The sequence below is a fragment of the Haliotis asinina genome, chromosome 2, assembly GCF_037392515.1.
Source record: "Haliotis asinina isolate JCU_RB_2024 chromosome 2, JCU_Hal_asi_v2, whole genome shotgun sequence".
Lineage (NCBI taxonomy): Eukaryota > Metazoa > Mollusca > Gastropoda > Lepetellida > Haliotidae > Haliotis > Haliotis asinina.
In genome coordinates, this window is record NC_090281.1 from 10,801,355 (window position 1) to 10,814,903 (window position 13,549).

Genomic DNA, 13,549 nt, shown 5'->3' on the forward strand with positions numbered 1-13,549 from the left:
TGCTCCATAGTTTTGCAAACGCAGCTAGTTAATGATATAGGTCGATAATTAGATGCATCTGAATGGTCTTTACCAGTCTTATGTATAGGAACCACAATAGCATTCTGCCAGGATTGAGAGAATGTTCCTGAAGTCCAAATCTCATCAAATAAGTCTAAAATACCTCAAGACATGAAGCAGGTAAATGCTTCAGGGGCTGATACGAGAACAGTTTGTAGTTCATGTAGGAAAAATACTTCGTTGTTATCTATTACACGCACAAATACACGCAATTTCGGACCACGGACGAACTGCGCATCTTTGTGGAGAAATTTGACAATTTGTGTGAAAGCAACAAAAGGTGTCCAATCCTTTAAACAAATATTCATGGGAGACCGTATCCAACGGCCTTTTCTTGATCTAACTAAAAAAAGCACAAGGTAGATCTTTCTGATTTATATATTCCAGCACATTGCGAACTTTATGGCAGTTGTCCTGTATAGACCGACCTGGTATAGCACAAGTTTGATCTAGATGAACAATGTTCTCCATTACAGGGCCTAATCGTGTGCATAATATTTTTATATAATTTTGACATCGAGATTTAGCAATGAAATAGGGCGCCATTTGCGAACATTTTCTGCATTATTAACATCCTTGCAAATATGAGTGATAAGGGAGTTTTAGAAGATGACGGCAGTGTACCTTCAGAGAAACAAATTGACAAGACGTAAAGGCACATCACCAAGAACATCAAAAGAAGACATAAAACTGCTTAGTACGTCCATCTGGACCTAGAGATTTATCATTCTCCATAGCCTTAGGGTCTGATGAAATTTCCTCTTTAGATATCACTTTCTAGTCTAGGTAGATCAGTAAGGAATTCATCACACATTTTCTCATCATCAGGTCTGAATAGAAATCAGCAAAAACATCCATGATGTCTTGAAGGATTTACGTAAATTGTCAGAAGAGTCCAAAATCGAAGATATAGTTTTTTCTTACCCTTCTTCGATTCCTTGCGAAAAAAATAACTAGAAGGTTTTTCAGAATTTTTTTCAGGTCTTTACCCTTAAACCAGATAAGGTGACCTTAAATCCCATTATTTCCAAATCTCTTAGTTGTTTTTTGACTTTCAATTTTTCATCAACACACAGTCCAGGATGAGAGGATTCAGCTTGGCATAGATTCCGGTTTTGGTTTTCTTCGGGGGGATACACGTGACAAGGACATTCCTTTCAACACTAAACGGATAAATTTTGAATTTCAACCTTAAATGTATCCCACCAGCCAAGAGTAATATTTTCCAAAGGGGCAACATTGGCATTACAAAACCCTGTAAGGAGAATTTTTAAAAGCTGAATCAAAAACAGAGCTGTTACATTTCCAGTAAAAGATGGACCAAAATCTACACCCTCAAAATCCTTGAGACTTACCGACACTTAACCATGATCAGAAAATGCACAGGGGATGGGTGATAGTCGAAGTGTCGATAGCAGACAGTAAACGTCAGGCGAAATAAAACCGGTCAAGTCGAGAACCAACACCAGCAGCATTTGACCAGGAGCCTCCAACTAAATCTGGAAACAGAAATCGAAGAACATCAGACAGTGAAAAAGTCCGAGACCCATTGCTTGATGATGTTATCCCCTTGCTGTGTGACAGACCTATTTCCACCCACTTTATTGTTAACAACACAATTGAAATCCCCACCCAGTATGTTATGCCTATTTGTGACTAAATAGTGAGAGATTCGATTGAAAAACTCTCTCAGCTGGCACATTTGGTGCGTAAATATTGATTAACCTAATCCTAGAAACCCCAATATGAATGTCAGCTATGATGTATCGGCCATCAACATCATAATGATATTGATCTATGGTAAAACCAAACCTATTACTAATTAAAATGCCAACTCGTTTACTCTTATTAGAACCAAAAGACCAAAGGGCTCAAATAACTTAGCTTAAACCAAAGAATGCACATGGGTCTCTTGAAGGAAAAGAAAGTCAATGCCTGTGGAATGAAACTTATGTGATAATTTATTCACTTTACTAGGGTTATTTAATAGAACCCGTTACAATTGATTGTTAAAAATTGAAACATTTATAATATCGTAGGATGAAAAAAATGAATAATGGAACAAGTATAAACACCAAGAATAACTAATTGACTCCCTCATGTGGGAAAGCTGCGTTATGGCCGCCATTCTATCTCGAAGTAGGGGGACATGTCCAAGGTCATCAGCAACAGGATATAAAATGTTATGTTCGTCTTAAGGTGGCTCATGAACTTGAGCGCATTCACCCGTTGAGGGTGTAGTAACACTGTGAGCAACTATGGCTGAATATGAAGCCTGGCTTACATCACTGGCAATGTTGGCCTTGAATTTCTTCTGGCCACTCCTGTTGCCTGACCGTGACTTCCGTCGTATTGACGTGAAGCCATCATCATCATTCTCTTCATGGTCAGTAGGAAGTCCCGCAATTGTCTCATCACCCTCCTGTGAAATATGTCTTTGCAATTATCTGGTGTCCTGTCTCACCACACTTCAGACATATTGGAGGATGACCTGGAGCAGTCACAAGCATCGCCATTCCATCATCGATGTTTAAGATATGGAGCAAGAGATTCTCCTCATTCTCTGCCAGCTCAGTAGTTATCAGTCTCACTCCACTGAAGACCTTAGCTCCATCAGTCAAATATACATGAATCATATTCCATATTGAGAACTGTTCCGTATCTGGAGAAGTAATGTGCCACATAACTTTCTCTAACTGTATGATGTAACCAATGCACCCTTAATGTCACAACTTGGCGTCTATACATGGAGAATACAACATTATCATTGCTAAAGGGTAGTGAATGAATTTTCAATAATATCTCAGCTTTTCGCCTTCTGTGAAACGTGAGGGACCAACACCCTCTACGTTCTGCCTCCAGACAGCCTCTAAATCTCAGCCTCTAAACTCGGATAGAGCACTCTTAACCACATTAGAAAAGTTGATTTCGAGGAAAATGTCTCGCCCTGCACTCAGCCTTGACTGTCAACCGTGCCTTGGCATCGTTTAACTGGGTAAGGGAAAGAGGCTTTTAACTGCAAAAGCGTTGGTCCACGCCATGGTCCAACGACAAAACTTGGAGGTGAACAATACCGGTCCACTTGCTTCCGAGGTAGCAAGTCCCTCTCGTCGGCCTGTAGCAGAGAAAAGTCACAACAGAGTCAAAATGAAAATCAAGTCAAAACAAGTCTACTATAATCACCACTGATGCTGTCGATGTCGTCCACCAGTCCTAGGATTAGGTCTTGGGCAAAAAGGCAGAGAAGCGTTGACGGCTTGCGCCGGCAAAATACTTATAAACCCACAGCATCCCATTAAAGGGCTAGACATCTATATTACCTCTTTTCAAAATTATCACCTCCAATATAACACGCAAAATACATGGAATTTTGGACCGCCTACGAGTGCCACGGCCAAACTGCGCATCTTTGTGGAGAAATTTGACAGTTTGTGTAAAGGCAACAAAATGTGTAAATAGCCTTATTTACTTCTTTGAATAAACAGCGCAGGCGGACCGACGTAGGAAAAACGTCCTGCAGCTAGCGCAATGAGCCAGTGGATCGGCGCTTAATGAACGAGGCGTGTGGATACAGCAATTGGAAGAGTTTGTGCAGTTCCGACTTAGAAAATGTCGCGCCCAGATTTGCGTGAAAAAACACTGCAACTGACCGCGTGGACTATTTAATCCACTAAACATAAAATACCTTTCAAGTATCAAAACAATGTTAAGATAGGTGAATGTTAGTCAAATATGTTGTTTCAATTAAGGAATAAAATGAAAGTTAAAGAAATTTTGAAATTTCAATGGAAAGTGACCCGGGAGAAACGCGCCGAGGGGACAGAATGTGGTTGTAAGAGTGTGATTGTCTACGACATAATGTCCGGCGTGCGACATGGCCAACGTCCTTGGATACTGGGACAGACAAACTGCAAGTGGAAAATAAATCACTTTGAGGAACTTCCCGGGGCTTGATTTGGTCGGAGTACAATGTGGTTGAGTGGATGGGTCCATTTCTTCAGTTTGGAAGTGGTTGCATGGTGCCTCCAGTGAAACGGACGCGCGAAAAGGTAGGCAAAGTGAGATTAAAAAAGGGAAATGATATGTGGAAAAGAGAGGGCTAAGTTAAGCGTTCTATTTTTTGAATTGTATTATGAGTGGTGAGCCATTCCCGGAGGTACTGCAATACCGGGTCAACCCGTGATGAGGGCGGAGCAAGCTCCGTGGCACCTCATCCCGTTGCAAAAATCAGTTTAATATCGATGTCTCCAATAGGACACGTATCAGATATTAAGCTGATAAGAACAGATACTTTTTTTTTCTTTTTGATAAAATTTAATGCATATAACAAATTTACAAGCTCGGCCTAAAAGTATATCACAAAAAAGAAGTTTTGCCCTGCAGCGCTAACAACTAAAGAACTAAAAGAGGAAATTGCCAAACCTGGCTACATGCAATACACATTCACACTATATACATTAAATGAAGATAGATCTAGATGAAACACACGTAAATGAAGCATACATAATATATATTAACAAACGAGAAATACAAACAAACATGCCATATTCTAACTGACAACCAATCAAACCATATATATATATAAAGAATCATCAACATGCACATACTATATACGTCACACTATACAAACAATATACATGCACAACATCACTATGTAAAATGCTACACATGCCAAAACCTGGCTACATGCACAATACATATTTACAATATAAAGATCAAATGAAGTATGAACTGAATGAAGCGAGCATAAATGAAGCTTTCGAAAAGGAAACAAGGGTAAATGAAGCGTACGTAAACCAATAAACTCAAATGAAGCGTACATAATATATAGATAGATTCACAAACTTTTATGCCACATTATGGCTACAAAGTGTCAGTCAGTTAGAGCAAAAGTATGTGCATATATTTATCTATTAAGTTAAATATGTAATTCTAATAAATGATCGGGATTGATTTTACCAAATACTGAAGTTGAAAGCCAGTACCAGGAAAAGACAGATAGCGGAAAGCGACAAAAGTCAACCTTGACACGTGTCCTAAGGAAACATAGAAAACGCAACATGATATCATTTCCATTTAATTTTCTGTGCTCAAATTTATTTGAATTCCGAATAAGCAAAATTGTATATTTTGCCAAAGTTAAAAGGTAAATGCATAATGATTTTTTATAAGAATTTGGAATTTTAGGAACCAAATTAAACCGAATGACTTCGTTAGATCTTTCCAATAAGCCAAAAGACAATTGATCTAACCACTGGAAAACGATATCCCACAAAACATCAACACACGAGCAATAGATGAAAAGATTGTCAGAAGTTTCTATTGCTATACGACAGAGTGGACAGTTAGGAGTGATAGACATTCCCCGAGTATAAAGTGTATACCCCAAGGGGAGAGAATCATAGATGAGACGATAATTGACCGATTTCGAAAGTGGATCCACGAAGGAATTGTGTAGATTAAGCCAAACCTGCTGAAAAGGAATACGTGGATACAACGTTTCAACTTTATTTTCCACAACAGTTTGTAATAAACAAGCATAGTACTGTTTTGATGTAAACCGAAACATATCTATCAAATAATTTGAATTGACAGCTTCAAACTGTCTTAAAGCCAATAAACACGTCTGATACAATAATGGCATCGTCTCAGAATGAGGAAATAATAGTGAAGCAAAAGTAGGACAATAGTGACGTAAAGACATTCCTAACCAATATTTTGCAAAAAATGTCCACTTAGTTGAAGAATTATGCAAAAGATTTTGAATGTGCTTTAAATAAAAAGAATATAATTTTGATTGGATGTGAACTACACCCAAACCCCCATCCAAAATAGGTTTATAGCACACAGACCTCCGAATAGGCTTAGCAGTGGACTGTCAAACAAAACGAAAAGTCTCCCTCTGAAAAAGGTCGACATAATGTTTTGAAAATATTGTTACAGCCCCTCGATACCAAAATTTAGACAAAGCCATGACATTGCACACAGTAGATTTGCCCAGGTGATAACACCTTAGACACACTGGCAACCGACCCGGGGCAGTGACTAGCATGGACATTCTGTCACCCAGTCTAACAATATATGGAATATCTTCAGCTTTTCCACTGTCAACTTGCAACTGGACAGTTCTCACACCAGTCTGAACAGGGGATCCCCCAATTAACATAGTTTCAGGAGTTATGCTCAGCACCTTCCCAAATCTCCTAAAGTAGGAATCCAGGAATTCATTGGATACTACACCATGAATCCAGTGTACTCTCAAATCCAGTACTTCCTTGTCGTAGGGAGAAAAGTCTATTTTAATGTCTCTATAAAATAAGCACCCATGGCGAGCCACCTCCTCGTGGTGGGTGCTGGGTAACGCTAAGTGCTCGCCAACCCCCCGTGTGGATCCGGGGGCATATTTGGTCCACCAATCCGTTGGCCGTGGGTTGCGTCCCTGTGTCGGTGGAGGAGGGGATCCTGGTGGTTGAGGGTAATGGGGGCCTCGAACGACGTTCCTGTTACTCAACACACCACTTTGGCCCTGACTTCACCTAGACGGGTGGTAGAACTGGCCCGGTTCTATCAATCGGCTGGTCACGCCATGCCCTGTGCATGGACAAACTTCCTCAGCAATTATTGTGCATGTTTGTACATTTGTGACAATGAGCGTTTGTTATTATCATACTCTATACTATAATAATTTGCCTAGAGTCCTATGCCAGAAGGCGGTGGCTCATGGGCCAATCTAGTGATGTTGACCTCCGAATGATGTATGTCTCTAATTTCTTGTCTAGGGCCGAACCAGTCTGGCATTGAATTGGTCGACAAATACAGCTATTCGTGTCATATTCGCTGGAGTATACTATCCCTGTATCCCTGGTGTCAGCATCTTGGATACCCGTTGCTAATAGACACCGTCCTTGTTGACACTCCATGGTGGGTGGGGAGCAGGGATGGTGAATGATTTTCCTTTCGCCATGACTTTCCAACAAGCTGGTTCAACTCGACATGACAAAAAACGACGTCTGGACGAACTAGATCGTCCATCCGACACAAATTCAACCACTGATTCCTGGGCTAATCGAAGCAACTGATTTTCTGCCTAACAAACTCAACCCATTTGCCGTGTCAAAAGCTATCTATGGGATCTGTGGGGAGGTGAAAAATGTCACCCGTCTCCGTAATGGTTCACTGTTAGTTGAGTGCGCACGGAGACAGCAATCTCTAAATCTTATGTCTGTTAAAACATTTGCCAATATAGAAGTTGCCGTGTCCGTGCACAAAACTCTTAATTCGTGCCGTGGTATCATACGTGACAGGGCACGCTCTCTGTATGATATGAGTGAAGAGGATATTGCAGCTGAGCTTGAAGATCAGGGGGTTACAGCAGTGAAACGTTTCACCATTAAAAAGGATGGAATTGTAACTAAAACAAATATATATCTTCTAACATTTGCCAGACCTTCTTTACCACAGTCAATTAAGGCAGGATATCTTAACATCGGGGTGGATGTGTATTGTCCCCAATCCACTCCGGTGTTATAAATGTCAACAGTTTGGTCATGGGACTTACTCATGTCGTAATCCTGCAGTATGTTATCGCTGTGGCGATCCTCATGATGGCACAGGTTGCGAGAATGATCTCAAGTGTGTTAACTGCAAAGAGACTCATGCTGCTTCTTCAAGGTCATGCCCTATATATCAAAGGGAATCGAAGATAATGAAAATAAAATGTGAAAAAAATCTCTCTTATTTTGAAGCCAAAAAACTTTTCACCACTCAGTCCTCAACCCCATCAAATATAACATATTCTGCTGCAGTTACCCGTTCTGTAGCAATGTCCTCAGCTGCATGTCAAACTGACTTGACCTGGGTCAAATCAGAAAAATCTGTGTTTTCATCTAACAAACCTGCTTCTGAACCGAAAGAATCTACTGCCCCAGTCACTCAAATAACGTCTGAGTCTCAGACAGAAATTCAGTCTGAGTCATCACAATTGACTGCTTCGCCACTAGCCACATCACAACCACCCACTATTCCAGTGAAAAAGCAGAAAGGTAAAAAATTACATATGACAGAAACACATGTTGTTCCTCTACAAAATACTTTTGGGCCTCTAGACATGGAGGTGACCCCATACTCACAGGACGAGCGGAGGTGCTTACCCCCGTCACGTTCTCGCGAAAGATCGCCCATTGAGCCACCATGACTCAGCTGGCCAATATAATTCAATGGAACTGCAGAGGGATTAAAAATAACTTTAACGAGTTACAGTTACTCGTACAAGATCATCAACCGTCGGCATTCTGTATCCAAGAGACATATCTTAAAGATACAGATAATTTTAAATTGAGACAGTATGATGCTTACCATTCTTTTTCTCCTCAGAGGGATCGTGCAACTGGAGGAGCTTCTATTTTAGTACATCACAACGTCATCCATAGCCCTGTCGCTCTAAATACACCATTGCAAACTGTAGCTGTTCGTATTACTTTGCACATGGCGCTGACATTGTGCAGTTTGTACATACCGCCCTCTTCAAATATTCACAAATCAGATCTTCAAAATTTATATGATCAACTCCCGAAGCCATGTTTAATCACGGGCGATCTTAACGGACACAACCCACTTTGGGGAAGTGTCAACACAAATAGGAAGGGTAAATCATCGAGGATTTCATATCTGATAATAACTTATGTATTTTCAATGACGATTCAGCTACTTACCTACATCCAGCTACGGGAACATATTCTTCCCTGGATATATCATTTGCCGACTCAAATTTGTGTAATGAATTCGAATGGGAGGTGCATGATGACCTGTGTGGGAGTGATCACTTCCCAACTATTCTTAAAGGCATTATCCCTGGGGATGATCCACCCTTATCCAGACGGAACTTCAAGAAGGCTGACTGGTCCTTATATAAAACACTTTGTATTGATCATTTAAAACCTGATGTTTTTGTAAACAGCGAAGATCCTATACAGCTGTTTTCAGATATAATCAATAACATTGCTGACCAAACTATCCCCAAGTCCTCTGCAATTCCACATGTTCGCAAACCATGGTTTACTAATGACTGTTAACAGGCCAGAAAGAGTAGGAGGAAAGCGGAAAAGTATTTTCGCCGCCACCCTACAGTACATAATTTAGATAGAGTAAAAATTTTAAATGCCAAGGCTCGACGCACTTTTAAACAGAGTAAACGCCTGTCTTTGAGGAACTATGTCTCCAAAATTAATTCCCGTACACCCATGTCTAAGGTGTGGAATATGATACAAAGAATTACGGGCAAAGGTTCCAGATCTACTGTTCATCATCTGAAGGATGGTGACCGGGTATTAACTGATAAATCTGATATTGCCAACAAGCTTGGTGAAACTCTCGCCAAACATTCTTCTTCGTCCAATTACGTACCTGAATTTAAACACTACCAGAAACAGCAGGAGAAGAAGAGAATAAATTTTACCTCAGACAATGGCGAAGACTATAATGAATTATTTTCATTACATGAGCTACACACTGCCCTTGAGCAAGCTCATGATACAGCGTCAGGAGCTGACTATATTCACTATCAGCTCCTGAAACATTTGCCCAAATCATGTTTGGAAACAATGCTCAATATTTTTGATTCAATATGGACTTAGGGAAAATTCCCGTCTTCTTGGCGTAATGCTATTGTAGATCCTATTCCAAAACCTGGCCGGGATCATACTGATCCGTCGAATTACAGACCAAGTTCTTAAACGAGTTGTGTCTGTAAAACCATGGAGCGTATGGTAAACAGTCGATTAACATGGTTTCTTGAAACTAACAACCTTATCACAAATATTCAGTGTGGTTTCAGGAAGAATCGTAGTACCATTGATCATTTGGTACGTTTAGAATCCTTTGTAAAAAATGCATTTATCAATAAGCAACATGCTGTACCGATCTTTTTTTGATCTCGAGAAAGCATACGATACCACCTGGAAGCATGGCATTTTAAAGGATTTACATGGTTTCGGTTTAAGGGGTCGTTTACCTCTGTTTATATCGCAATTTTTACAAGGCAGGCAATTTCAAGTCCGAGTAGGTTCTACCCTGTCTGATCATTACAATCAGCATCAGGGTGTTCCGCAAGGCAGCATTTTGTCTGTGACCTTATTTAGTATCAAGATCAACAGTTTATCCAAGGTTTTAAACGATTCAATAGATGGATCACTTTTCGTGGATGATTTTAATATTTCCTGTCGCGGTAAGAATATGCATACTATTGAACGGCAACTGCAATTATGTTTAAACAAAATAAATAAATGGTGTCTTGAGAATGGTTTTAAATTTTCTAAGACAAAAACTAATTGCTTCCATTTCTGCCGTAAGTATAAACCACATAAGGACCCAGAATTATTTTTAAATGGCACTCCTATCAAAGTCGTTAAGGAGGCCAAGTTCTTAGGTTTGATTTTCGACTCTCATTTAACTTTTCTTCCGCATATCAAATACTTGAAAACTAAATGCCTGAAGGCACTTGATCTATTGAAAGTTGTGTCAAATTCAAAATGGGGAGGGGATCAAGCTACTCTCCTGCACCTATACCGTGCACTTGTCCGTTCGAAGCTTGATTATGGCTCCATCATTTATGGTGGAGCCTGTAAAAGCAATCTAAAACTCCTTGATTCTATCCACCACCAAGGTCTGAGACTTTGTCTTTGGTCGTTCCGAACTTCTCCTATTGACAGTCTCTATGTCGAAGCCGATGAACCATCTCTTACACAGCGCCGTATCAAATTAGCTCTACAATATATTACAAAACTATACTCTAACGAATCCAACCCTGCTTTTAACTGTGTTTTCGATCCTCTTTATGAGCATTTATACATCAAAAAGTCTTCTCTTGTTCCACCTTTTGGGCACAGAATTAAACCATTCATTTCTGCTGCCGGCATTGAGCTGAAAAGTATAGCGCCTTCTCGTCTTCTCCTCCTTGGCAATTAGTGAGGCCACAAGTTGACCTCACATTAACAAAGTTTAAAAAATCAGACACAAACGAATTACAATATAAACAAGAGTTTATGCAATTAAAAAATAATTATAGTACATACAAATCCTTATTTACAGATGGTTCCAAGGATGGTTGCACAGTTGCTTGTGCCACTGTCATTGGATCCAGAACAATATCTTCTCGATTACCTGATAACAGCTCCATTTTCACTGCAGAAGCTAACGCAATATTAACGGCTCTTCAATATATTCAAAGACATCCTAATCATGTACAGTATATAATTTTTTCTGATTCTCTTTCTTGCCTTCAGGCTATTAAAAATTTGTCTTGTAAACATCCACTTTTAATTGACATAATTGAATTGTATAATGATCTTACAACTGGCAGTGCGACATCTTTTGTTGGTTACCCAGCCATGTCGGTATTTCTGGGAATGCAATGGCCGATCTTGCTGCTAAGGCTGCACTCAACAAATCTGTGACACCACGACTTATTCCATGCAGTGACTATAAAGCTAGCATTAGAACTTACATTCGTGATCTGATGCAAAAGAAGTGGGACACCCAAGTTGGAATAAATAAATTACATGCCATAAAACCTTATATTGGTTACACTCACTTGGGCTGTCAGTCCAGATTTGAAGAGGTCGCATTGGCCATACGCGTTACACCCACAGTTATTTACTAAAAGGTGATGATCCTCCGTTTTGTATCCCTTGTGATGAGAGAACCACGGTCAAGCATATCCTGCTTGACTGTTGAATTCTCCATCATAAGGGATAACTATATATTTCAATGTCAAAACAATGAAGGATCTTTTTAGCACAGTTAGTACTCATTTAATTCTTGGATTTTTAAAAGAAATTGATTTTCTTATTGAATTGTAATTGATATGTTCTGTAGATAGTTGTATTTTAATGATTGGTAGTTTAAATTAGTAACTTAGATTGTTAGTGGCTGTACCCTCAACGGGGGTTGAAGTATTGTAAAATTATTGTCCTCCTGAGAGGGTACGTAAGTCCAATACTCTCATAGTCAATTTAAATCTACTACTAGTTTTTAATCGTAGAATATTTGTTGTTTTTAAGTCATGGCTAAATTTCAGGATAATCGCCAATAGCTGAAGGGGTGGTGTAAATCCAGCTAGGTTTCATGCAGGTAGCAGAAGTAATGTAAGTCCCCATGGACCTTAGTATGGTGATCTACTTCAGTTGTTGGCGATCTATAGCCCCGGTTTTATGTTGTATTGTCTTCTTTAAATCCAATGTTTTAACTTTCAATGCTAGTTTTATGTTCTGTGATACTCTAGTGTTTTTACTGTCCTTCGCTGACAGGTTTTACTTTTTCTCTTTTCTCATCCTAACATTACTATAACTTATTTTGTTCTCGTCACGATATGGCTGCAATATTGCCGATGTGACGTTAAATGTTAACTCACTCACTCACTCACTCTATAAAATACTGAGCCCACTGAAAGCAGTAATCGCACTCTATTTTCGTTCTTAAACGTCACAAACCAAGTGCCATTCGCCTTTGGTTTCCATATTGAAAGAATTGGTTGCATGTTGAATAATATCAAACACATTTTCCCTGTCAAAATTTCTAATTGCAGATTTCATACGAACCGTCTGATGTATCGTCCTCCGATCCAGGAAACGGGTCGGCACAGCAGGTTCCACAACTGCAGCATGATAGGCCATGGTCCTTAAGAACAATGGGGGTAGACCCAGAGGTCACATGAAATATGACAATTTTTGTGAAGGCAACAAAATGTTAAAATAACCTTATTTATTCCTTTGAATACACAGAGTGCAGGCGCTAAAACGTCGGGGCGACGTAGGAAAAGCATCCTGCAGCTAGCGCCATGAGCCGGTGGATTGGCGCTTAATTAACGAGGCGCGGGGACACAGCACTTGGAGGAGTTTGTGCAGTCACCCCCAGACAAGCGTAAACAAACAGTGCAACTGACCGCGTGGACTAAATCCACTAAACTTAAATACAGTGCAAGTATCAAAACAATGGTAGGATACGTGAACTTTAGTCACAAATGTTGTTTTATTTAAAAAATATAATGAAAGTTAAAGACATTTTGAAATTTCAATGTAAACTGATCCAGGGGAAACGCGCCGAAGTTTCTGGTATCTCCTTACCACTTGAAAACACTTACTAGGGGTTAGCTGGCTCTTAAGACGTGTGTTATCGGGCAGAATGTGGTTGTGAGGGTGTGAGAATCTACGACGTTATTACCGGCGTGCGACACCATGGCCAACGTCCTTGGATACTGGGACAGACAAACTGCAAGTGGAAAATAAATCACTTTGAGGAACTTCCCGGGGCTTGGTTTGGTCGGAGTACAATGTGGTTGAGTGGATGGGTCCATTTCTTCAGTTTGGAAGTGGTTGCATGGTGCCTCCAGTGAAACGGACGCGCGAAAAGGTAGGCAAAGTGAGATTAAAAAAGGGAAATGATATGTGGAAAAGAGAGGGCTAAGTTAAGCGTTCTATTTTTTGAATTGTATTAT

General features: G+C 39.9%; 1 non-coding gene across 1 annotated transcript; it reads right to left on the bottom strand.

Moving 5' to 3' along the window:
• Positions 1 to 4,194: 4,194 nt before the first annotated feature.
• Positions 4,195 to 4,378, bottom strand: LOC137274903 (U2 spliceosomal RNA). Its single transcript, XR_010956255.1, has one exon. It is a non-coding gene; the product is annotated as a U2 spliceosomal RNA (small nuclear RNA).
• Positions 4,379 to 13,549: the final 9,171 nt, after the last annotated feature.